At 39.9% G+C, this 27,713-nt stretch overlaps 1 protein-coding gene across 10 annotated transcripts in view; it reads left to right on the plus strand.

Moving 5' to 3' along the window:
• CTBP1 (C-terminal binding protein 1) overlaps positions 1 to 27,713 on the plus strand; it is a 232,545-nt gene that overhangs the window by 93,953 nt on the left and 110,879 nt on the right. The gene's annotated exons all lie outside the window — the stretch shown is intronic.

The following is a 27,713-nucleotide window of genomic DNA, read 5'->3' on the forward strand; positions in this document are numbered from 1 at the left end:
TTCCTATCTGTTGGTACTTGGTCCCAGAAATCATTGATCTTTCAAGTGTTAGGTTATTTTGCTAGGGCACTGCCTGCGGCAGGGTTGGCAGGTCTATTTCCTGCTCCTTTTGGGGATAGATTGTCCTTCAGGAGGTGTTTGTTTTTTTTAAATCTTATTCAAGGACCTATTTCGTCTGTAGCGGTGTTTCCACATGTTTTTAGTTCATGTGTTGCAACTATTACAATATGTTTTCCTTCTTGGGTTCTCCCTTCTAATAGGACTCCCCGAGTTTGTTCCTCCCTGGATGGTCGTCTATTCATTGCCCAAATAGGACGAGGTACTCCTCTTTTTTTGGGAATCTTACCTTGAGAATCTGTCAGACTTTATCAGAATATTCTGTTTTTTCCTTTAGGTCTGGGGAGTGCAAGGTTTGGGAGCTGATTAACTTTCTCCTTGTTGGTGGAGGTGTGTGTTAAGCTGGCTTTAGGAGACAGCGGGACACGAGCCTCCTCAGAGGTCTATGACTCAGTTTGAGTGTGATGAGGTTTCTTTGGGGGTCTCTGACATGAGTTCCTATGGTTCTGATTGTTGGACGGCTACTTGGTCCTCCTAACATCCTATATTCTTTTTCTTTAAGTTTTGCTTCTATGGAAGCCTTCGGGAGTTGTTTTTTTGCAGGCTGTGGTGCCCTCAGATTGTGTCGCCTCTTATTTGTCCCTCCCGTTAGCATTCAGTGTCCTCTGTAGCTTGGGTATTATTTTCCCACAAGTAATCAATGCAGCTGTGGACTCTCCCTGTATTTAGAAGGAAAACATAAATTATGACTTACCAGATAATTTTATTTCCTTCGATACAGGGAGAGTCTACAGCTCCCGCCCGTGCTCTCCTGTGGGCGGCCCTAAATTTAAATAATTTTTCTTCTGGCACCTTTTTCACCCCGATTTTTCTCCTCCTGTTCCTTGTTCCCTCGGCAGAATGACTGGGGGATGCAGGAAGTGGGGGAGGTATTTAAGCCTTTGGATGGGGGTGTCTTTGCCTTCTCCTGGTGGCCAGGTTCTGTATTCCCACAAGTAATGAATGCAGCTGTGGATTCTCCCTGTATCAAAGGAAAGAAAATAATCTGGTAAGTCATAATTTATTTGTTTCAATTTCATTATAGACTTTGTGCGCATCACTTTAGAATTACTGAATATGCTGGACTTTAGACACATTCAAATAATGATATGCTGTAATTATCTTGACCTTTTTGGACAACTTTTTACCTTTAAAAGAAAATTCTGTCACACACAGCTCTTCTGTGTTTTTTCTTATGGAATTCTCAGAAAAACACAAGGGCACAAGGAATCCACTACATTGAATAATCAGTATCTTACTTCTATCTTACTAAGTATCTTTATCTGACCACTTGGAATGTCAGTAGGTATGGCCCAGTGTACTATATACTTACTTACCTGGACGCTAGTCATGTTTTCACATTTGTAATGCAGTTCTGAAATATAGTGTACTCTGGCGAACAGCAGGTAGGAGTTAATTTAAAGCTGATTAAAATAAAACCTTTAAACAAGACAGTCATCATCCAACTGGGAGGTTAATCTGTTTTATATATCTTCTTTACTTAGCTTTTCTGCAGCCATTACTACAATATTGACATTTTTAGTATTGGTGGTGGTTTCAATAGATAAAAGTAGCTATTTCAAGTGACAAAATAAAGGCAAATCAGCTATCTGTTAATAAATGAATACATTCCAGCAGGTACAATTGAGCAATGGGAATAATTTAAAGGGGAGTACACTATCCCTTGAATTACTGATGTATTCTATACATAAAATCTGTAGACTACATTTTAAAAGCATCCAAACTTCTATTTATTATTATTTTTTTGGTGTACCAAATTTTGTACAGTTTTATATCCAGGGATATTCCTCATCAAAATGTATCTCTTTCTTTCATCTAATTGGCAAGAGTCCATGAGCTAGTGACGTATAGGATATACAATCCTACCGAAAGGGGCAAAGTTTCCCAAACCTAAAAATGCCATACACACAATTCAGTTTTACAAACTTTGCCTCCCTATGGAGGTGGTGAAATATGTTTGTGCTTGATTTCTATGATTTCTTCTATGATAAGCGCTTCTAAGTATTCTGAAGCCCAATTCCTCTCAGAGTACAGTGTTTGTCAGAGGGATGTGAAGGGAGTATCGCCCATTGATTTTATGGTATTCCTCGCGGGAAATCTTTTCAAAGCTTTTCTGTTAATCGGTCGTAGGGATTCATCTCCTATCTCCCTTTTCAGATCGACGATCTGCTCTTATATACCATTACCTTTGCTGATACTTTTTCAGTACTGGTTTGGCTATCTGCTATATGTGGATGGGTGTCTTTTGGTAAGTATGTTTTCATTATTTAATACTCTCTCAGCTATGGTTTGGCGCTTTTTATGTATTAATATAAAGTTTTAAATATATGCATTTTACTTATATTGGCCATGAGTTAGGTCTATGTATATTTATTTTTGCAGACTGTCAGTTTCAGTTTGGGAAGCATGTTTAGGAAGTTTATAGTCCTTTTTTTCAAATTGACTGTTTTTTCTTTTAATTTCGCGGGCGAAATTAGGCTCGTGGGAGCTCAAAATGCTATTTATTGCGTCATTCTTGGTGCAATAATTTTTTGGCGCAAAGCTACTTCTTTGATGACGCAAGTTCGTAATTTCCGGCGTCTTAGTTCACGCCAGGTTTCCTTGCACGTGGTTGCGTCTGTGATGACGCGAGTTGCGTCATTTACGGATGTTGTTGGCGCCAAAAATTTTTGTTTATTTTTTCACCCCACTTCCTATATGCCTCTTGCCTTCTATATGCTCAGAGGGCTATGCTGTTTGCATTTTTTCCCATTCCTGAAACTGCTATATAAGGAAATTGTAAATTTTGCTTTAATGTTGTTTTTTCTTTTACATTTTGCAAGATGTCTCAATGTGATCCTGTCTCAGAAGCAACTGTTGGAACCCTGCTGCATGATCACAGTTCTATCAAAGCTAAGTGTATCTGTTGTAAATTAGCTGAGATTATATCTCCAGCTGTAGTATGTAACAGTTGTCATGATAAGCTTTTGCACGCAGAAAATGTTTCCATCAGTACTAGTACAGTTTCTGTTGTTCCTTCAACATCTAATGTACATGATATCCTTGTTTATATGAAAAATTATATTGCTGATGCGATACAGAAGGCTTTTGTCTGCTATTTCGCCTTCTAATAAACGTTAAAGGTCTTTTAAAACTTCTCATAAAATTGATGAAATTTCTAATGACTGACAACATACTAAAATATCCTCCTCTGATGAGGATTTCTCTGATTCAGAAGATCCTACCTCAGACATTGACACATCTACTTATCTTTTCAAGATTGAGTATATTTGTTCCTTGTTACAAGAAGTGTTGGTTACTTTGGATATTGAGGAGTCTAGTCCTCTTGATATCAAAACTAGAAAACGTTTAAATTCTGTTTATAAGCCTCCTGTGGTTACTCCTGAGGTTTTTCCAGTTCCTGATGCTATTTCTGATGTGATTACTAAGGAATGGGTTAAGCCTGGTACTTCTTTCGTTCCTTCTTCTAGGTTGCTGTTTGCTCAGTCTCTGAGTTTTGACGTTTTGAAGATTTTGTCTTCAGCTGTCTCTTTCGGTACTCTTGCACGATGTTTGGGAGATGTTTCTTCTCCTTGATGATGCCCTATTGCTCCTTGTGGGTTGGGCATCGTTTACCCTTGTTCTCGGGATCCATTGGGGTCTCTGTTGGATTTGTCCTTCCTTTGAAGGGGGTCTTTCCTTTATGGATTTTGCTGTACCTTTGGGTATCCCTTTGGCTCACCCTTGTCCTCTCCCTTTTGGGGATTTTGGTACTGTACTAGTAAGGGTTGTGTGTGGACCGACTGCTGGTCAACGGTTTCTCCTGGAGGAGTGTTGGCTCAGTGAGTCTGCTTGCGGTCTCTGGTTAGGCTTTCGGACTATGTGCGGGTCAGTGTCCTTGGGGCCTTTTCCTTCTAGTTTGTTTGCCCGGCTCCGATGAAACGGGGTTTGGTTGGGTTGTGGTTTTTCAGTAAAGTCACTTATCGTGTGAGCACCAGTATAATGTCCAAATGATAGGGAAATATAAATATACACTCCTGTTCAATTGTTTGAATTTGAAACAGGTAGGAAATTCCCCTACGCACTCACCCCAGCTGTTCGATCTTCCTCGATGTCACTTGTTATAATACTGCTGCAGCTTTCGGAGTCGGCCCGTCCACAGGGGGTATCACCGGATAGATGCAACCAATACTTGGCGGTCAAACAAGGACCTCTTAGTGCCTCCAGTCGTGAACCGCTCCCCTCCTGGGTCCTCTCCTCGATCAGCTGTTTTGGCGTGTGATATCACCCGGAACCCGACCACCAGCTGGCCACTCCTCCAAAATGCTGCTCCTCTCCGCGGCTCGGTGTTTGCAAGTGCAGGTAAAGATAGAAATTAGGCAATGCTGGAAGAACCACTGTGCATGCTCGATCCCCGGAAATGCATACAATATAGTGAAATAAGCTGCACCAGCGGACTTGAAGCAGATAAAATAGTTTTATTGACAGTTCGAAAAAACTTCAATCTGAAGCATAAAACTTGAGTGTCAAAAATGTGCCTTAGGAATACACACACTGAACTGATTGCTGACACGTTTCAGCCCTTCTGGCCTTAGTCGTAGCTACAGTTCATAATCCCAATTAACCTTTTAAACATTTGTGCATGATTGTGATTAGATAAAAACATTATCCTGGGCGTATTCCTATTACAAGCACTTAAGCATAATTACCATAACAACCTGAATGAGTTTAAAACACTGTATTTGACTGCTATTGTCACACACATTTAACTTATGAAAAAATATAATAATAATGGGAGACAAGGTGACTAGCTTTTAACATTATCATAAGAGCTTAATGAAAAATAGCTAATAGCCATAGGTGTAAACACGGGCATTTAGATAAAATGCAATGCTTCCCTGAGTGTATTCATAAATATACATACTACTTTCACCATAATGCTATATGGTCTCCTCTTGATATATTATAAGAATTGCACCAATTTAAAACGGCATATAGGAAAAAGGAAAAAGAGGGAGGTCCTAGGATACACAGAAGAATATTCTTTTATATCCAGGATTCTATTATTCCCAAAAATGTATTAAATCAAATTCAGAGTTTAACCCTGTAGGAATCCTGGTTTTTAATCTATGTATCCAAAAGACCTCCCTCTTCGCTAGCAAGCTGTCTCTGTCCCCTCCTCTCTTTTTACACTTCACATGTTCAATAATGGTCCATTTCAAAGAGGATATGCTATGCTGTTAAGGGATATTACATGTGTGCTGAGTTATAAGGGGAGTTTTCGCTTGCTTTCTGTATGTTGTGCTGTTACCACAAGGAGGGGGAGTTTAGCTCTTTGGTACCTGGGGGTACAGCGCTTGCTATCTTGTCTAAGTGCTGTACTTTATCGTGACAAGGTACAACATTGTGACACAACGGCAGTCCTGCATTGCGCTATTAAACATTGGGCTACACAGATCATAGGGTGGCGCTGCACTCACCTCTGGTGTTTCATTCTGCAGGGTTCTTTAGTGTTTGTCTTTCATCTTCTATTCCCACCCCAGCAGCAGCAGAACCAGAGGATCAATGATTTGCGTATTCACTTTCACGCACGGCACTTCCACAACCCAAAAAATGGGAACCAAAACACACTTGTATCACTACTGAGTCTGCACTGACAACAGCATGCACAAATCTGTTGCTTGTTATGCAATGCTCGTTACATTATGGGACTTGCAGCTTAGCGAATGTCTCATAGTTATTAATTTATTGGCCAAGTTAGTTAACTCTGCCGCTTGTGCTCCAAGTCATAATTTAATAGGAGTACAGTCAGATCTACAGTCAGTAGGCAGCCTTACTGTTCTCATATAGCAAGCATTACTAGAAAGTTAATACAGCAGCTGCCGCATGGGATCAGCTGATTCACCAATCCTACTGAGACTCTAAAAAGTGCTGCCCCCCACCAAGTTGCCGCCCTAGGCACGTGCCTTGTGTGCCTAGGCAGTAATATGCCCCTGATTCCACATTAAGTGGGGCTTTAAATCTACGGGTAGTGAGGATTAAGAGGACATTTTCACACTGATATCACTGCATTAAACTATGTGCAATGTTTTATATATCAGCTGTATGCACTTGCTTCAGTGTTAAAGGGCCAAAAAAAATGTCTTTCAGATAGATCATACAATTTTAAACAACTTTCCAATTTACTTCTATTATAAAATGTCCTTCATTCTGTCTGTATTCTTCGTTGAAGGAGCAGCAATGATCCAATGACAAGAAGCATGTACAGTATATGCCGCCACCAATCAGCAGCTAGCTCCCAGTAATGCATTGCTGCTCTTGATTTTCAACAAAAGGATACCAAGAGACCAAGGCAAATTAGATAATAAAATTAAATTGGAAAATTATATCAAATTTTTTTATCTGAATCGATTGACTTTCATATCCCTTTAAACATGAAAACATCAGTACGTTTGAATGATGTCATATACTCCAGGCAAAATCTCTCTTTACTATGCACATTCGAGGTCTTGGCATTTGTCCTTGATATGAAATAGTATTTTGTTTGATGTCTTCAGTCACAAAATTGTCATCATTAAACGACCACTCAATGCAGTTGAATTGCATAATAAAAGATAGATTTAACACCTACTCTCAATTTCAAATAAGCAGTAGATTTATTACCTGACAAATTTTTTTTCTCCCATTTTCTGGCCCCCCTGTATCATGTGACAGTAATCAGCCAGTCACAGACAGGTGTACGTACACCCAGTGACCTTGTGCACATGCTCAGTAGGATCTTGTTTCCCATAAAGTGTGAATATAAAAAAAAACTGTGCAAAATGTGATAATGAAAGTAAATTGGAAAGTGTCCTAAAAGGCACGTTTTATCTGAATCATAAAAGTTTATTTTGACTTGAGTGTCCCTTTAATACAGAAAATAGCTACTTGAATTTATTTGTAAGGCAAAGCATTTTATGGCTTCCAGTGTGAGAATTCCTTATTTTAATTTTACATGCACTTTGTATCCAATTTTTTTTACAGTGAATACCCTTAATAGTATATTTAATAGAGATCTTTAATTCCAAGTGAGGTTATTGCATAGACCACTGCACAGGGTGCCAGAAAGGCCACTTATTGCATTTTATTGTTTTATTCATCTCTCTGCCATTCCTCTGCTTCCCACACGGTTGGCTGAATAAAGAAGTGCACAGCTTTTTTTTTTTTTTTCTCTTTGACAATCCATTGCAAGGGGGCAGCTTTGGTGAAGTGAGCAATGGAATCGTTCCAGCCTAATCCAATGTACCCGCTGCTTTCCCATAAGCGTAGTAAAATTATGCCCTGCTCAAATGTATTTCTTTTTAGAAGACCCTGCTGCTTGGAACTGTACCAAAACATAGTACTACAGGTCTCTGGTCAAAGGCGGTCCATTTATTTGTGAGGGGGGGGGAGATGTAGTATATCTTGAGGTACGCACTTGGCAAGTTCTCCAGTGCATGGCCCGAGGAAGCATGTAAAAGTAATTGCATTGATTCTTCTCTCTTGTCATTCCAATTTTGCTGTCCCCTTTAAGCTCAGTGTGAAACCAGGCCAGAATGAATGTCCGCAGGCCTCGGGATTACAATAAAACCTACTACTTTTTTTTTTTTTAAATACAACGTGCACTAATTAAAAAGAAAGAGTAGGCGACTTTACAGCCCTCACAACATAATATTCTTGCTTGGGAGCATAGAGAACAACCTAAAAGTACAAAGACTCTTCTGTGGAGGGAAAAAAATAGAATCTAAGGATATTGAACATTTGATGGCTCCATTGGTTTATGCCCTTAATTAACCACTAATTTAAATAAAAGATTCTTATTCTGGCTTGACAGTGTACTGCAGAGTTTAATTTCCTCTTAGACCAAGCGTTGCTATAATGACTCCTTTAATACATGTAGCTCATAGTGGAAGAATTAACCCCGGAGTCATTTGTCATTATTAATTGTCAAAATGCAGATTCCTTTCTTTCTATTAACTTACTACATTTACATCATCGATAATACATGTGGCACTTAGTGTAAGAATTACTCTGTAGTCATTGTCATTATTAATAGCCTGAATGCAAATTCTGTTCTTTCTATTAATGAGCTGCATTAAAGGGATATGAAACAGTCGGTTTCATTATGTAATAAAAAAAAAGCACTAAGCAGTGGCTTATACTTAATAGAAATCATTGCAATTAGTGTTATTTGTCATTTTTCAATGGATTTTGCCATTTATGTATATTTTAAATTAATTTTTGCAGTGTCCATTGCTTGCTGTCTCAGCCCTGTAAGGAGGCTGGGATCTGAAAAAGGTATTTATAGCCTGAATAACATGAGCTGGTTTAGTAGTAAGTGAATGGACTAGATAAACAGGGAATTAGATTTGCTCATGCTCAGAACAGACCGAATGCAATCTAAGCTGTCAAGATGTCTGCTCCCTTATCTAGCTGCAGTCAGAGGCTACACTGAGAATTTCTAAGTGCGCAAGAAAGTTGTTTGCGCTTTTTTATTTTTTTACACAGTTTTTCTTTTTACGTTTATTATGATTTAACATAATTGTTTTTACTAAAGGAGCACTGTTTAATATCCCTTTAATAATCATTACATATTGGTGTGATCATTTTAAGTGTAATAGTTTTTGCCATTTCACAAGTGGATTTTCTATCCTAATATAAAATATATTTGTATTCTATCTTTCGCAACGTGTTGAGATATATCAAATTATTTTCACTTCTGTATTATTTTATTGATGTTGATTATTGATCCAATTCATTTTTATTGAATATGTATGTGTAAGAGATATTGGATTATTTATGGTCAGTATTCATTTGTATTTATTTTTACATCGATCTTGATGTACGTGTTAAGCAAAGCAATTAGTAAATATGTTAGACATATTTCAGAAAGGCTTAGGGTTTGTTTTTTCTCTTAGTTTTTTTCTAGCCACCAAAAATAAAATCTTTTCAGTTTTCTCTACTTATCAGCTAAGTTATTTTACTTTTGTCCTTTCAAAGTGTTGAAACGCCTGCCTGTTAAAAACAAACCTTACCATTTTTTTTCTTATTTAAAAATAGTTTTATTTGTTTTCATAATGTTTTTGTTTTATTTAAAGGGACAGTCTAGGCCAAAATAAACTTTCATGATTCAGATAGAGCATGTAATTTTAAGCAATTTTCCAATTTACTTTTATCACCAATTTTGCTTTGTTCTCTTGGTATTCTTAGTTGAAAGCTTAACCTAGGAGGTTCATATGCTAATTTCTTAGACCTTGAAGCCCACCTCTTTCAGATTGCTTTTTAACAGTTTTTCACCACTAGAGGGTGTTAGTTCACGTATTTGATATAGATAACACTGTGCTCGTGCACGTGAAGTTATCTGGGAGCAGGCACTGATTGGCTAGACTGCAAGTCTGTCAAAAGAACTGAAAAAAGGGGCAGCTTGCAGATGCTTAGATACAAGATAATCACAGAGGTTAAAAGTATATTATTATAACTGTGTTGGTTATGCAAAACTGGGAAATGGGTAATAAAGGGATTATCTATATTTTAAAACAATAAAAATTCTGGTGTAGACTGTCCCTTTAAGTATAGCACAATAATGGCTTATAATGGAAACCTTATTTTATTGTATACTCTACATACTCCACGTATTAGTATTATCTCTCATTCTATTACCTAGAATAAGCTATATATAGTCGATGTTTTAGTCCCCGGAAAGTTTTTTATTGACAGCTAATAATAACATATAATAATTATAGCATTTTATGGATTTAATGATAATCTTGAGGTAATACAGCTTTATTTTGGGAGGATAGATTACAGCAGTGAAACAACAAAATATTAAACAAACTGTCTTACATTTAATCTATAAATAAACCTAATTAGGCTGCAACAATAAAACACATGAGACTGAGTAACATCTTATGTTACATGAAGGAAAAATGTGAGATAAGGAGACCTTGTATTATAAAAACATTGAACAATTAAGGAAATGGAGCTAAATACACCGTACACTTAATCTAGGTCATTATTGTAATATTCACCATTGGTCTTTAGTAAACTTTGTATTTTTTTTTTTTTTTATAGGAACTTGGTAAATCCCAATTTTATTACAAGGCAGATGGCTTTGTGTTATTTTCTGGAGGAATCAGGATTGTGGAGGCTACTGCTAGTATGGAAAGTATCTAGGCCCGTTAGAGTCCCATTAATTTCAGTCTCCAGATTGTCACATTGGTGTGTGTATTCCCTTAATGAAGGGCAGGAACGCTTACAACGCTTAGCATACGCCCATAGGTAAAAAAATAAACTACTCCCTCTCTCTTCTGAATCTGCTCTCCAGCTGAAGAACCAAGGCCTAGATTTAGAGTTGGGCGGTAGCCGTCAAAACCAGCGTTAGAGGCTCCTAACGCTGGTTTTTACCGCCCTCTGGTATTTGGAGTCAGTCATTAAAGGGTCTAACGCTCACTTTTCAGCCGCAACTTTTCCATACCGCAGATCCCCTTACGTCAATTGCGTATCCTATCTTTTCAATGGGATCTTTCTAACGCTGGTATTTAGAGTCTTGGCTGAAGTGAGCGTTAGAAATCTAATGACAAAACTCCAGCCGCAGAAAAAGTCAGTAGTGAGAGCTTTCTGGGCTAACGCTGGTTTATAAAGCTCTTAACTACTGTGCTCTAAAGTACACTAATACCCATAAACTACCTATGTACCCCTAAACCGAGGTCCCCCCACATCGCCGCCACTCTATTACATTTTTTTAACCCCTAATCTGCCGACCGCCACCTACGTTATACTTATGTACTCCTAATCTGCTGCCCCTAACACCGCCGACCCCTATATTTATTAACCCCTAACCTGCCCCCCACAACGTCGCCGCCAGCTACCTACAATAATTAACCCCTAATCTGCCGACCGCAAAGCGCCGCTACCTACGTTATCCTTATGTACCCCTAATCTGCTGCCCCTAACACCGCCGACCCCTATATTATATTTATTAACCCCTAATCTGCCCCCCTCAACGTCGCCTCCACCTGCCTACACTTATTAACCCCTAATCTGCCGAACAGACCGCACCGCTACTATAATAAAGTTTGAAAAAGAGTAAAACACAGAGGCGCCAACATGGCCTAATATCGCCAGAAAAATATAAAGCACAGCAACACAGATGAGTAGGATACTCACAAACAAAAAGCACCCAGCTGGTGCATATGTAGCAGGCTGAAACTTTTGCAGTGGTCCAGCTCACTGTGTCCTTGGCACAAAGGCAGTTGGAAATCTTCAGAAGGCCCAGATATTAAATACCTAAATGAGCAAGAGAAAACAAACCAACATGGCCAAATATCATCTGGACAAGGATAGTAGGACCCAGAGTGATTGAACTTACAAGATAGTCTGCACCTGAGGGTGCAAATTCAGCAAGCTGGAACCATAATGTCGCCCAGTAGACTACTGCAAAGGCAATCCTCAGCAAAAACCAGGAACAAATATGTAGTTTTCACATATAGTGATAAACCACACAATAGCAAGTGTATAAAATATTTAAAAACTTTATTAATACAGCGACGCGTTTCTCAGCCTACTCAGGGCTGTTTCATCAGGCTATAAACAAACATTGTGATACACTTGCTATTTAACAGATAATCTATAACATAGGGAACTGATGTGATTGGTTGAGCAATTAACAATTAACAGACCGCACCCATAACACATTTCATGAATGTGGTTGCTTAGTAACAGTTATATACACAAATAGGTCAGGTAATGTCAAACATGTGTTAACTGATTCATAAAAAATGATAACAATGACCACATATATAAACTGCAGTTGGCTCATAACATTTTGATAAACCCCACAGTGAACATAAATAAAAACTTAATTAAAAACAATTTTAAAAATATTCAATAGATAGCCCCTAATGTAAACAATTCTATGAATTAAAATGATATATTTAGTACAAGTACAAAAAGCATTTATTATGCCATCATAATATAAACATCCTATTAATCTAAATGGATCATTAAGGATATATTGACTTTTATTTTTATCTTTTGTAAACAACTTGTATCTTCCATTTTTTAGGTTCGCTGGTATTGGGTTTTATTTTATTGCAATTCATTTATATTTTATGTTTTATATTAACTGTATTTGGTATTGTCATTTGATTATTTCAATTTAGTATACTTTTGTATGACCACATAATAAGAAATATTTACCAGTATATCTCACTTATCGTTGTGAATCTTCACAATAAGGAAGCGCCCCCTAAGGGCGTGATGTGTTAGTAGTTCACATCACTCTCTCTATACAACTATAATAAAGTTATTAACCCCTAATCCACCTCACTCCCGCCTCAATAACCCTATAATAAATAGTATTAACCCCTAATCTGCCCTCCCTAACATCAATCATTGACCCCTAATCTGCCGACCGAATCTCGCTGCTACTGTAATAAATGGATTAACCCCTAAAGCTAAGTCTAACCCTAACACCCCCCTAAATTATAATAATTTAAATCTAACGAAATAAATTAACTCTTATTAAATAAATTATTCCTATTTAAAGCTAAATACTTACCTGTAAAATAAACCCTAATATAGCTACAATATAAATTATAATTATATTATAGCTATTTTAGGATTTATATTTATTTTACAGGTAACTTTGAATTTATTTTAACCAGGTACAATAGCTATTAAATAGTTAAGAACTATTTAATAGCTAAAATTGTTAAAATAATTACATAATTACCTGTAAAAATAAATCCTAACCTAAGTTACAATTAAACCTAACACTACACTATCAATAAATAAATTAAATAAAATACCTACAATTACCTACAATTAAACCTAACACTACACTATCAATACATTAATTAAATACAATACCTACAAATAACTACAATTAAATAAACTAACTAAAGTACAAAAAATAAAAAAGAACTAAGTTACAAAAAATAAAAAAATATTTACAAACATTAGAAAAATATTACAATTTTAAACTAATTACACCTACTCTAAGCCCCCTAATGAAATTACAAAGCCCCCCAAAATAAAAAAATGCCCTACCCTATTCTAAATTACAAAAGTTCAAAGCTCTTTTACCTTACCAGCCCTGAACAGGGCCCTTTGTGGGGCATGCCCCAAGAAATTCAGCTCTTTTGCCTGTAAAAAACACAAATACAATACCCCCCCCCAACATTATAACCCACCACCCACATACCCCTAATCTAACCCAAACCCCCCTTAGCCCAATCAGAATTTTCCTACCTTAATTCCGATTGGCTGATAGAATCCTATCAGCCAATCGGAATTCAAGGGACGCCATCTTGGATGACTTCCCTTAAAGGAACCGTCATTCTTCAGTTGGACGTCGTCGGAAGAAGATTGATCCGCGCTGAATTTCTTGTTGCATGCCCCGCAAAGGGCCCTGTTCAGGGCTGGTAAGGTAAAAGAGCTTTGAACTTTTGTAATTTAGAATAGGGTAGGGCATTTTTTTTATTTTGGGGGGCTTTGTAATTTCATTAGGGGGCTTAGAGTAGGTGTAATTAGTTTAAAATTGTTGTAATATTTTTCTAATGTTTGTAAATATTTTTTTATTTTTTGTAACTTAGTTCTTTTTTATTTTTTGTACTTTAGTTAGTTTATTTAATTGTAGTTATTTGTAGGTATTGTATTTAATTAATGTATTGATAGTGTAGTGTTAGGTTTAATTGTAGGTAATTTGTAGGTATTTTATTTAATTTATTTATTGATAGTGTAGTGTTAGGTTTAATTGCAACTTAGGTTAGGATTTATTTTACAGGTAATTTTGTAATTATTTTAACTAGGTAGCTATTAAATAGTTCTTAACTATTTAATAGCTATTGTACCTGGTTAAAATAAATACAAAGTTACCTGTAAAATAAATATTAATCCTAAAATAGCTATAATATAATTATAATTTATATTGTAGCTATATTAGGGTTTATTTTACAGGTAAGTATTTAGCTTTAAATAGGAATAATTTATTTAATAAGAGTTAATTTATTTCGTTAGATTTAAATTATATTTAATTTAGGGGGGTGTTAGGGTTAAAGTTAGACTTAGCTTTAGGGGTTAATGAATTTATTAGAGTAGCGGTGAGCTCCTGTCGGCAGATTAGGGGTTAATACTTGAAGTTAGGTGTCGCAATGTTAGGGAGGGCAGATTAGGGGTTAATACTATTTATTATAGGGTTATTGAGGCGGGAGTGAGGCGGATTAGGGGTTATTACATTTATTATAGTAGCGCTCAGGTCCGGTCGGCAGATTAGGGGTTAATAAGTGTAGTTAGGTGGAGGCGACGTTGGGGGCGGTAGATTAGGGGTTAATAAATATAATATAGGGTTCGGCGATGTTAGGGCAGATTAGGGGTACATAGGGATAATGTAGGTGGCGGGGGTGTACGGAGCGGCAGATTAGGGGTTAAAAATAATATGCAGGGGTCAGCGATAGCGGGGGCGGCAGATTAGGGGTTAATAAGTGTAAGGTTAGGGGTGTTTAGACTCGGGGTACATGTTAGAGTGTTAGGTGCAGACGTAGGAAGTGTTTCCACATAGAAAACAATGGGGCTGCGTTAGGAGCTGAACGCGGCTTTTTTGCAGGTGTTAGGTTTTTTTTTCAGCTCAAACAGCCCCATTGTTTTCTATGGGGGAATCATGCACGAGCACGTTTTTGAAGCTGGCCGCGTCCGTAAGCACCGCTGGTATCGAGAGTTGAAGTTGCGGTAAATATGCTATACACTCCTTTTTTGGAGCCTAACGCAGCCCTTCTGTGAACTCTCAATACCAGCGGTATTTAAAAGGTGCGGCCAGAAAAAAGCACGCGTAGCTAACGCACCCCTTTGGCCGCAGAACTCTAAATCTAGGCGCAAGATAGTTTGTGCTGGAGTTGGAAGGCAGAGAGATCCACTGACAGTGGGCAAAAGCTGTCTTGATGTTAACGAGTTTAGTGCTTTAGTATCTAGTGGCTGGAATTGCTAATAATTTGGCAGCTCTTCTTCATAACGGGCAATGTCGGATTTTACTTTTAACTTCAGTAATGTCACAAATGTTATAGAAAAATTGTATGGTTCTCATAAAATGGACCATAATGGTAAAACCAGTCATATTTTCTGCTGAATTTGTATATACAGTTGGCACTTTCAATACATGGGGGTCTGCTTAGCGTTGATTGTTTACCCTTGTGCTTTTGTTTTTATATGTGAAATATTATATTCAAGATTTTTATACCCATATCTGGCTATGTCTCCAAAGATCCGTGGAGTGGCTACGTATGAGCTTTTAAATCATACGGCATACACAAATGATAGACCATAATTATGCTCCAGCATATTCGAGTACAATACTGGCGTGTTCCATTTAAATATCTTCCTCCAGACAATAATGCACTATTTTTGTTGTTTCCTTTTTCTCTTGTAAGGTGTATCCAGTCCATGGATCATCCATTACTTGTGGGATATTCTCATTCCCAACTGGAAGTTGCAAGAGGAAACCCACAGCAGAGCTGCAATATAGCTCCTCCCCTAACTGTCATAGCCAGTCATTCTCTTGCAACTCTCAACAAGCAAGGAGGTCGTAAGAGAGAGTGGTTAAATATAGCTAATTTATTTTCTTCAATCAAAAGTTTGTTATTTTTAAATAGTACTGGAGTTGTGCTATTTTATCTCAGGCAGTAAATAGAGGAAGAACCTGCCTGAGGTTTCTATGATCTTAGCAGGTTGTAACTAAGATCCATTGCTGTTCTCACATATGTCTGAGGGGATTACACAGATGAGGTAAAACTTCAGCGAGAGAATGGCGTGCAGTTTATTCTGCTATCAGGTATGTGCAGTTATAATTTTTCCTAGAGATTGAAAACACTAGAAAATGCTGCTGATACCGGATTAATGTAAGTTAAGCCTGAATATAGTGATTTAAACGACTGGTATCATGCTTACTCCCAGGGGTAATACCCTTATGATATTTACAATATAAAACGTTTGCTGGCATGTTTAATCGTTTTTATATATACTTTTGTGATAAAACTTTATTGGGGCCTAGTTTTTTCCACATGGCTGGCTTAAATTTTGCCTAGAAACAGTTTCCTGAGGCATTCCACTGTGTTACTATGAGTGGGAGGGGCCTATTTTAACATTTTTTTGTGCAGTTAAAATTACAAACTAAGACATCCAGATTCCCTCAAAGGCCCTCTGAATGCTATAGGACATCTCTAAAGGGCCCAAAGGCTTTCCAAAGTCGTTTATTGGGGAAGGTAGGGCTACAGCTTGCTGTGGCAGTTGGTTGTGACTGTTTAAAAAACGTCTATTTTGTTTTTTTGATCCGTTTTTTTGAACTAAGGGGTTAATCATCCATTTGCAAGTGGGTGCAATGCTCCGCTAGTCTATTACATACACTGTAAAAATTTTGTTTGATTTACTGCATTTTTCTTCTGTTAAGTGTGATCAGTCCACGGGTCATCATTACTTCTGGGATATTACTCCTCCCCAACAGGAAGTGCAAGAGGATTCACCCAGCAGAGCTGCATATAGCTCCTCCCCTCTACGTCACTCCCAGTCATTCTCTTGCACCCAACGACTAGATAGGATGTGTGAGAGGACTATGGTGATTATACTTAGTTTTATATCTTCAATCAAAAGTTTGTTATTTTAAAATAGCACCGGAGTGTGTTATTACCTCTCTGGCAGAGTTTGAAGAAGAATCTACCAGAGTTTTGCTATGATTTTAGCCGGAGTAGTTAAGATCATATTGCTGTTCTCGGCCATCTGAGGAGTGAGGTAAACTTCAGATCAGGGGACAGCGGGCAGATGAATCTGCATAGAGGTATGTAGCAGTTTTTATTTTCTGACAATGGAATTGATGAGAAAATCCTGCCATACCGATATAATGTCATGTATGTATACTTTACACTTCAGTATTCTGGGGAATGGTACTTCACTAGAATTACACTGTAAGAAATACATAAAGCTGTTTAATAACTAGAGATTATGTTTAACGTTTTTGCTGGAATGTAAAATCGTTTTCATTTGCTGAGGTACTGTGTGAATAAATGTTTGGGCACTATTTTTCCACTTGGCAGTTGCTTAATCTGTTTTTCTGACAGTTTCTGTTCTCCCTCACTGCTGTGTGTGAGGGGGAGGGGCCGTTTTTTGGCGCTTTTTCTATGCATCAAATATTTCAGTCAGCAACTCATTGTATTCCCTGCATGATCCGGTTCATCTCTACAGAGCTCAGGGGTCTTCAAAACTTATTTTGAGGGAGGTAATTTCTCTCAGCAGAGCTGTGAGAATTATAGTTTGCCTGAGATAAAAAACGTTTATTCTGTAATTTGTTTCCTGCTTTCAGAATTTGTTATCTTTGCTAATGGGATTAAACCTTTGCTAAAGTTGTGTTGTTTACAAGGATTGAGGCTATAACTGTTTCAATTTATTAATTTTCAACTGTCATAGATCTTCTGTGCTTCTTAAAGGCACAGTACATTTTAATATTATTCTAATTGAATTGTATTTCCAAGTTGCAAGTTTATTTGCTAGTGTGTTAAACATGCCTGATTCAGAGGATGATACCTGTGTCATTTGTTGCAATGCCAAAGTGGAGCCCAATAGAAATTTATGTACTAACTGTATTGATGCTACTTTAAATAAAAGTCAATCTGTACAAATTGAACAAATTTCACCAAACAACGAGGGGAGAGTTATGCCGACTAACTCGCCTCACGTGTCAGTACCTACATCTCCCGCTCAGAGGGAGGTGCGTGATATTGTAGCGCCGAGTACATCTGGGCGGCCATTACAAATCACATTACAGGATATGGCTACTGTTAAGACTGAGGTTTTGGCTAAATTACCAGAACTAAGAGGTAAGCGTGATCACTCTGGGGTGAGAACAGAGTGCGCTGATAATATTAGGGCCATGTCAGACACTGCGTCACAGGTGGCAGAACATGAGGACGGAGAACTTCATTCTGTGGGTGACGGTTCTGATCCAAACAGACTGGATTCAGATATTTCAAATTTTAAATTTAAACTGGAAAACCTCCGTGTATTACTAGGGGAGGTGTTAGCGGCTCTGAATGATTGTAACACAGTTGCAATACCAGAGAAAATGTGTAGGTTGGATAAATATTTTGCGGTACCGACGAGTACTGAGGTTTTTCCTATACCTAAGAGACTTACTGAAATTGTTACTAAGGAGTGGGATAGACCCGGTGTGCCGTTCTCACCCCCTCCGATATTTAGAAAAATGTTTCCAATAGACGCCACCACAAGGGACTTATGGCAAACGGTCCCTAAGGTGGAGGGAGCAGTTTCTACCTTAGCTAAGCGTACCACTATCCCGGTGGAGGATAGCTGTGCTTTTTCAGATCCAATGGATAAAAAGTTAGAGGGTTACCTTAAGAAAATGTTTGTTCAACAAGGTTTTATATTGCAACCCCTTGCATGCATTGCGCCGATCACGGCTGCAGCGGCATTCTGGATTGAGTCTCTGGAAGAGAACATTGGTTCAGCTACTCTGGACGACATTACGGACAGGCTTAGAGTCCTTAAACTAGCTAATTCATTCATTTCGGAGGCCGTAGTACATCTTACTAAACTTACGGCGAAGAATTCAGGATTCGCCATTCAGGCACGCAGGGCGCTGTGGCTAAAATCCTGGTCAGCTGATGTTACTTCTAAGTCTAAATTGCTTAATATACCTTTCAAAGGGCAGACCTTATTCGGGCCCGGGTTGAAAGAGATTATCGCTGACATTACAGGAGGTAAAGGCCATGCCCTGCCTCAGGACAAAGCCAAAGCCAAGACTAGACAGTCTAATTTTCGTTCCTTTCGTAATTTCAAAGCAGGAGCAGCATCAACTTCCTCTGCACCAAAACAGGAAGGAGCTGTTGCTCGCTACAGACAAGGCTGGAAACCTAACCAGTCCTGGAACAAGGGCAAGCAGACTAGGAAACCTGCTGCTGCCCCTAAAACAGCATGAATTGAGGGCCCCCGATCCGGGATCGGATCTAGTGGGGGGCAGACTTTCTCTCTTCGCCCAGGCTTGGGCAAGAGATGTTCAGGATCCCTGGGCGCTAGAGATAATATCTCAGGGATACCTTCTGGACTTCAAATACTCTCCTCCAAGAGAGAGATTTCATCTGTCAAGATTGTCAACAATCCAGACAAAGAAAGAGGCGTTTCTACGCTGCGTACAAGAGCTCTTGTTAATGGGAGTAATCCATCCAGTTCCACGATCGGAACAGGGACAGGGGTTTTACTCAAATCTGTTTGTGGTTCCCAAAAAAGAGGGAACTTTCAGACCAATCCTGGACTTAAAGATCCTAAACAAATTCCTAAGAGTTCCATCGTTCAAGATGGAGACTATTCGGACAATTTTACCTATGATCCAAGAGGGTCAATACATGACCACTGTAGATTTAAAAGATGCTTACCTTCACATACCGATTCACAAAGATCATTATCGGTACCTAAGGTTTGCCTTCCTAGACAGGCATTACCAGTTTGTGGCTCTTCCATTCGGATTGGCTACAGCTCCAAGAATCTTCACAAAGGTTCTGGGTGCTCTTCTGGCGGTACTAAGACCGCGGGGAATCTCGGTAGCTCCATACCTAGACGACATTCTGATACAAGCTTCAAGCTTTCAAACTGCCAAGTCTCATACAGAGTTAGTGCTGGCATTTCTAAGGTCACATGGATGGAAGGTGAACGAAAAGAAAAGTTCACTCGTTCCACTCACAAGAGTTCCCTTCCTGGGGACTCTTATAGATTCTGTAGAAATGAAGATTTACCTGACAGAGGACAGGCTAACAAGACTTCAAAGTGCTTGCCGCACCCTTCATTCCATTCAACACCCGTCAGTGGCTCAATGCATGGAGGTAATCGGCTTAATGGTAGCGGCAATGGACATAGTACCCTTTGCACGCTTACACCTCAGACCACTGCAACTGTGCATGCTAAGTCAGTGGAATGGGGATTACTCAGACTTATCCCCTTCTCTGAATCTGGATCAAGAGACCAGAAATTCTCTTCTATGGTGGCTTTCTCGGCCACATCTGTCCAGGGGGATGCCATTCAGCAGACCAGACTGGACAATTGTAACAACAGACGCCAGCCTTCTAGGTTGGGGTGCCGTCTGGAATTCTCTGAAGGCTCAGGGACAATGGAGTCAGGAGGAGAGTCTCCTGCCAATAAACATTCTGGAATTGAGAGCAGTTCTCAATGCCCTCCTGGCTTGGCCCCAGTTGACAACTCGGGGGTTCATCAGGTTTCAGTCGGACAACATCACGACTGTAGCTTACATCAACCATCAGGGAGGGACAAGAAGCTCCCTAGCTATGATGGAAGTATCAAAGATAATTTGCTGGGCAGAGTCTCACTCTTGCCACCTGTCAGCAATCCACATCCCGGGAGTGGAGAACTGGGAGGCGGATTTCTTAAGTCGTCAGATTTTTCATCCGGGGGAGTGGGAACTTGGCGTCTCGACAGAACGCCAAGCTTCCTCGTTACGGGTCCAGATCCAGGGATCCAGGAGCAGTCCTGATAGATGCTCTGACAGCACCTTGGGACTTCAGGATGGCTTACGTGTTTCCACCCTTCCCGTTGCTTCCTCGATTGATTGCCAGAATCAAACAAGAGAGAGCATCAGTGATTCTAATAGCACCTGCGTGGCCACGCAGGACTTGGTATGCAGACCTGGTGGACATGTCATCCTGTCCACCTTGGTCTCTACCTCTGAAACAGGACCTTCTGATACAGGGTCCCTTCAAACATCAAAATCTAACTTCTCTGAAGCTGACTGCTTGGAAATTGAACGCTTGATTTTATCAAGACGTGGATTTTCTGAGACAGTTATTGATACCTTAATACAGGCTAGGAAACCTGTTACCAGAAAGATTTACCATAAGATATGGCGTAAATACCTATATTGGTGTGAATCCAAAGGTTACTCTTGGAGTAAGGTTAGGATTCCTAGGATATTGTCTTTTCTACAAGAAGGTTTAGAAAAGGGTTTATCTGCTAGTTCATTAAAGGGACAGATCTCAGCTCTGTCCATTCTGTTACACAAACGTCTGTCAGAAGTTCCTGACGTCCAGGCTTTTTGTCAGGCTTTGGCCAGAATTAAGCCTGTGTTTAAAACTGTTGCTCCACCATGGAGTTTAAACCTTGTTCTTAATGTTTTACAGGGCGTTCCGTTTGAACCCCTTCATTCCATTGATATAAAGTTGTTATCTTGGAAAGTTATATTTTTAATGGCTATTTCCTCGGCTCGAAGAGTCTCTGAATTATCAGCCTTACATTGTGATTCTCCTTATTTGATTTTTCTTTCGGATAAGGTAGTCCTGCGTACTAAACCTGGGTTCTTACCTAAGGTAGTTACTAACAGGAATATCAATCAAGAGATTGTTGTTCCTTCTTTATGCCCAAATCCTTCTTCAAAGAAGGAACGTCTACTGCACAACCTGGATGTAGTCCGTGCTCTAAAATTTTACTTACAGGCAACTAAGGAATTTCGACAAACGTCTTCTCTGTTTGTCATTTACTCTGGGCAGAGGAGAGGTCAAAAAGCTTCCGCTACCTCTCTTTCTTTTTGGCTTCGTAGCATAATTCGTTTAGCTTATGAGACTGCTGGACAGCAGCCTCCTGAAAGAATTACAGCTCATTCTACTAGAGCTGTGGCTTCCACTTGGGCCTTCAAGAATGAGGCCTCTGTTGAACAGATTTGCAAGGCTGCAACTTGGTCTTCGCTTCATACTTTTTCCAAATTTTACAAATTTGACACTTTTGCTTCATTGGAGGCTATTTTTGGGAGAAAGGTTCTTCAGGCAGTGGTTCCTTCTGTATAAAGAGCCTGCCTATCCCTCCCGTCATCCGTGTACTTTTGCTTTGGTATTGGTATCCCAGAAGTAATGATGACCCGTGGACTGATCACACTTAACAGAAGAAAACATAATTTATGCTTACCTGATAAATTCCTTTCTTCTGTAGTGTGATCAGTCCACGGCCCGCCCTGTTTTTAAGGCAGGTAAATATTTTTTAATTTATACTCCAGTCACCACTTCACCCTTGGCTTTTCCTTTCTCGTTGGTCCTTGGTCGAATGACTGGGAGTGACGTAGAGGGGAGGAGCTATATGCAGCTCTGCTGGGTGAATCCTCTTGCACTTCCTGTTGGGGAGGAGTAATATCCCAGAAGTAATGATGACCCGTGGACTGATCACACTACAGAAGAAAGGAATTTATCAGGTAAGCATAAATTATGTTTTTCACTGTTTTTCAAATTCTGACAAAATTTGTTTCTCTTAAAGGCACTGTACCATTTTTTATATTTGCTTGTTAACTTGATTTAAAGTGTTTTCCAAGCTTGCTAGTCTCATTGCTAGTCTGTATAAACATGTCTGACATAGAAGAAACTCCTTGTTCATTATGTTTAAAAGCCATGGTGGAACCCCCTCTTAGAATGTGTACCAAATTTACTGATTTCATTTTAGGCAATAAAGATCATTTCCTGTCTTTTAAAAAATTTTTATCACCAGAGGAATCTGAGGAGGGGGAAGTTATGCCGACTAACTTTCCCCACGTGTCAGACCTTTTGACTCCCGCTTAAGGGACTCACGCTCAAATGGCGCCAAGTACATCTAGGGCGACCATAGCGTTTACTTTACAAGACATGGCGGCAGTCATGGTTAATACACTGTCAGCGGTATTAGCCAGACTACCTGAACTTAGAGGTAAGCGAGATAGCTCTGGGGTGAGACAAAATGCAGAGCATACTGACGCTTTAAGAACCATGTCTGATACTGCCTCACAATATGCAGAAGCTGAGGAAAGAGAGCTTCAGTCAGTGGGTGATGTTAATGACTCAGGAAGATACCTGATTCTAATATTTCTACATTTAAATTTAAGCTTGTACACCTCCCCGTGTTGCTTAGGGAGGTTTTTGCTGCTCTGAATGACTGTGATTCCATTGCAGTGCCAGAGAAATTGTGTAGACTGGATAAATACTTACTGTGCCGGTGTGTACTGATGTTTTTCCAATACCTAAAAGGTTTACAGAAATTATTAATAAGGAATGGGATAGACCAGGTGTGCCGTTCTCTTCCCCTCCTATTTTTAGAAAAATGTTTCCAATAGACGCCACCACACGGGACTTATGGCAGACAGTCCCTAAGGTGGAGGGAGCAGTTTCTACTCTAGCAAAGCGTACTACTATCCCTGTCGAGGACAGTTGTGCTTTTTTAGATCCAATGGATAAAAAATTAGAAGGTTACCTTAAGAAAATATTTATTCAACAAGGTTTTATCCTGCAGCCCCTTGCATGCATTGCCCATGTCACTGCTGCTGCTGCGTACTGGTTTGAGTCTCTGGAAGAGGCTTTACAGGTAGCGACTCCATTGGATGACATACTTGGCAAACTTAGAGCACTTAAGCTAGCCAATTCTTTTATTTCTGATGCAATTGTTCATTTGACTAAACTAACGGCTAAGAATTCTGGTTTTGCTATACAGGCGCGCAGAGCGCTATGGCTTAAATCATGGTCAGCTGTCGTGACTTCAAAATCTAAGCTACTTAACACTCCCTTCAAGGGGCAGACCCTATTCGGACCTGGTTTGAAGGAGATTATTGCTGATATCACTGGAGGAAAAGGTCATGCCCTTCCTCAGGACAGGTCCAAATTTAGGGCCAAACAGTCTAATTTTCGTGCCTTTCAAAACTTCAAGGCAGGTGCGGCATCAACTTCCTCTAATAATAAACAAGGGGGAACTTTTGCTCAATCTAAGACGGTCTGGAGACCAAACCAGACCTGGAAAAAAGGTAAGCAGGTCAGAAAAGCCTGCTGCTGCCACTAAGACAGCGTGAAGGAATGGCCCCCTATCCGGTAACGGATCGAGTAGGGGGCAGACTTTCACTCTTCGCCCAGGCGTGGGCAAGAGATGTTCAGGATCCCTGGGCGTTGGAAATTATATCCCAGGGATATCTTCTGGACTTCAAAGCTTCCCCCCCAAAATGGAGATTTCACAATTATCTGCACACCAGATAAAGAGAGAGGCATTCTTACACTGTGTACGAGACCTCCTAGTTATGGGAGTGAACAGGAACAGGGTTTTTACTCAAGTCTGTTTGTGGTTCTCAAAAAAGAGGGAACCTTCAGACCAATTTTGGATCTAAAGATCTTAAACAAATTCATCAAAGTTCCGTCGTTCAAGATGGAAACTATTCGTACCATCCTACCACTGATCCAGGAGGGTCAATATATGACTACAGTGGATCTAAAGGATGCTTATCTTCACATTCCAATACACAAAGATCATCATCGGTTTCTCAGGTTTGCCTTTCAAGACAGGCATTACCAGTTGTAGCTCTTCTCTTTGGATTAGCTACAGCCCCAAGAATCTTTACAAAGGTTCTAGGGTCGCTTATGGCAGTCCTAAGGCCGCGGGGCATAGCAGTACCCCCTTATTTAGCCGACATCCTGATACAGGCGTCAAACTTCCAAATTGCCAAGTCTCATACGGACGTAGTACTGGCATTTATGAGGTCGCATGGGTGGAAAGTGAACGAGGAAAAGAGTTCTCTATCCCCACTCACAAGAGTTTCCTTTCTAGGGACTCTGATAGATTCTATAGAAATGAAAATTCACCTGACGGAGTCCAGGTTATCAAAGCTTCTAAATTCCTGCCGGGTTCTTCATTCCATTCCGCGCCCTTCAGTGGCTCAGTGTATGGAAGTAATCGGCTTAATGGTAGCGGCAATGGACATAGTGCTGTTTGCACGCTTACATCTCAGACCGCTGCAACTATGCATGCTCAGTCAGTGGAGCGGGGATTACACAGATTTGTCCCCTCAACTGAATCTGGACCAAGAGACCAGGGATTCTTTTCCCTGGTAGCTATCTCGGGTCCATCTATCCTAAGGTATGACCTTTCGCAGGCCAGATTGGACAATTGTAACAAATGCCAGCCTTCTAGGTTGGGGTGCAGTCTGGAACTCCCTGAAGGCTCAGGGATCGTGGACTCAGGAGGAGTCTCTCCTTCCAATAAATATTCTGGAAATAAGAGCGATATTCAAGGCTCTTCAGGCTTGGCCTCAGCAACTCTGAGGTACATCAGATTTCAGTCGGACAACATCACGACTGTAGCTTACATCAACCATCAAGGGGGAACAAGAAGTTCCCTAGAGATGTTAGAAGTTCAAAAATAATTCGCTGGGCAGAGTTTCACTCTTGCCACCTATCAGCTATCCATATCCCAGGTGTAGAGCACTTGGAGGCGGATTTTCTAAATAGTCAGACTTTTCATCCGGGAGAGTGGGAACTCCATCCGGAGGTATTTGCACAACGGATTCATTGTTGGGGCAAACCAGAACTGGATCTCATGGCGTCTCGCCAGAACGCCAAGCTTCCGTGTTACGGATCCAGGTCCAGGGATCCCAAGGCGACACTGATAGATGCTCTTGCAGCGCCCTGGTCTTTCAACCTGGCTTATGTGTTTCCACCGTTTCCTCTGCTCCCTCGACTGATTGCCAAGATCAAGCAGGAGAGAGCATCGGTGATTCTGATAGAACCTGCGTGGCCACGCAGGACCTGGTATGCAGATCTAGTGGACATGTCATCCTTTCCACCATGGTCTCTGCCTCTGAGACAGGACCTTCTACTTCAGGGTCCTTCCAACCATCCAAATCTTATTTCTCTGCGGCTGACTGCCTAGAGATTGATCGCTTGATTTTATCAAAGCGTGGCTTCTCTGAGTCAGTTATTGATACCTTAATACGGGCACGAAAGCCTGTGACCAGGAAAATTTACCATAAGGTATGGCGTAGATATCTTTATTGATGTGAATCCAAGGGTTACTCATGGAGTAAGGTCAGGATTCCTAGGATATTATCTTTTCTCCAAGAAGGTTTGGAAAAAGGATTGTCAGCTAGTTAAGCGTCTGGCAGATGTTCCAGATGTCCAGGCATTTTGTCAGGCATTAGTTAGAATCAAGCCTGTGTTTAAACCGGTTGCTCCACCATGGATCTTAAACTTGGTTCTTAAGGTTCTTCAAGAAGTTCCGTTTGAACCTCTTCATTCCATAGATATCAAACTTTTATCTTGGAAAGTCCTTTTTTTGGTAGCTATTTCCTCGGCTCGTAGAGTCTCTGAGTTATCTGCCTTACAATGTGATTCTCCTTATCTGATTTTTCATACGGATAAGGTAGTCCTGCGTACCAAATCTGGGTTTTTACCTAAGGTGGTATCTAACAAGAATATCAATCAAGAGATTGTTTTTCCATCCTTGTGTTTCACAATCTGGACGTGGTCCGTGCTTTAAAGTTTTTACTTATAAGCTACTAAAGATTTTCGTCAAACATCTGCTTGGTTTGTTGTCTTCTCTGGACAGAGGAGAGATCAAAAGGCTTCGGCAACCTCTTCTTCTTTTTGGCTAAGAAGCTTAATCCGCTTAGCCTATGAGACTGCTGGACAGCAGCCTCCTGAAAGGATTACAGCTCATTCCACTAGAACTGTGGCTTCCACTTGGGCCTTTAAAAATGAGGCTTCTTTTGAACAGATTTGCAAGGCGGCGACTTGGTCTTCGCTTCATACTTTTTCAAAATTTTGCAAGCTTGATACTTTTGCTTCTTCGGAGGCTATATTTGGGAGAAAGGTTTTACAGGCAGTGGTTCCTTCCTTGTCCCTCCCTTCATCCGTGTACTTTAGCTTTGGTATTGGTATCCCACAAGTAATGGATGATCCGTGGACTGGATACACCTTACAAGAGAAAACACAATTTATGCTTACCTGATAAATTTATTTCTCTTGTGGTGTATCCAGTCCACGGCCCGCCCTGTCATTTTAAGGCAGGTAATTTTTTAATTTAAACTACAGTAACCACTGCACCCTATGGTTCCTCCTTTCTCGGCTTGTTTTCGGTCGAATGAATGGCTATGACAGTTAGGGGAGGAGCTATATTGCAGCTCTGCTGTGGGTTTCCTCTTGCAACTTCCAGTTGGGAATGAGAATATCCCACAAGTAATGGATGATCCGTGGACTGGATACACTACAAGAGAAATAAATTTATCAGGTAAGCATAAATTGTGTTTTCTTTTCATGGAACTTCAATGAGAAGACTTCTGGAAGGACTACTCTTTATTTATTTTTTCGATCACATTTTCATCACATAATACAAATCATGTCTACATATTCTGCTCAGACTGTTCTCCAATACATCATTCTATCTAGCGTTTATTTAGTGCTTAATGTCTCTTTAACTCAGATGCTACGTCAGCTTTGTTTTCTGCACAAGCTACACACGAGCTGCCATCTTTTGAGTACAGCATTTGAGGATAATGGGAAATCACAGTGCTACTAATAATAACCTAACCGAGACTGTTGTGGTTGAAGGTTGTTTGCAAATAACAACTCGTCAGCATCTTGTAGCCATTTCAGCCCAGTCAGTGTTGGAATTCAGTTCAGCGGGAGGCACAGAGAGCGCAGATTATTCTACGCAAGTATTATCAGCTTTTCTCTAGGAATGTGAAATCCCGTGGCTGTATAGCACACGAGGTCCTACTGTTTTCATTGCATTTATGGGCCTTTAGGGTTGGAGGGCCAAATAAAATTATT

This window comes from Bombina bombina, chromosome 2 (genome assembly GCF_027579735.1).
Source record: "Bombina bombina isolate aBomBom1 chromosome 2, aBomBom1.pri, whole genome shotgun sequence".
NCBI classification, from domain to species: Eukaryota; Metazoa; Chordata; class Amphibia; order Anura; family Bombinatoridae; genus Bombina; species Bombina bombina.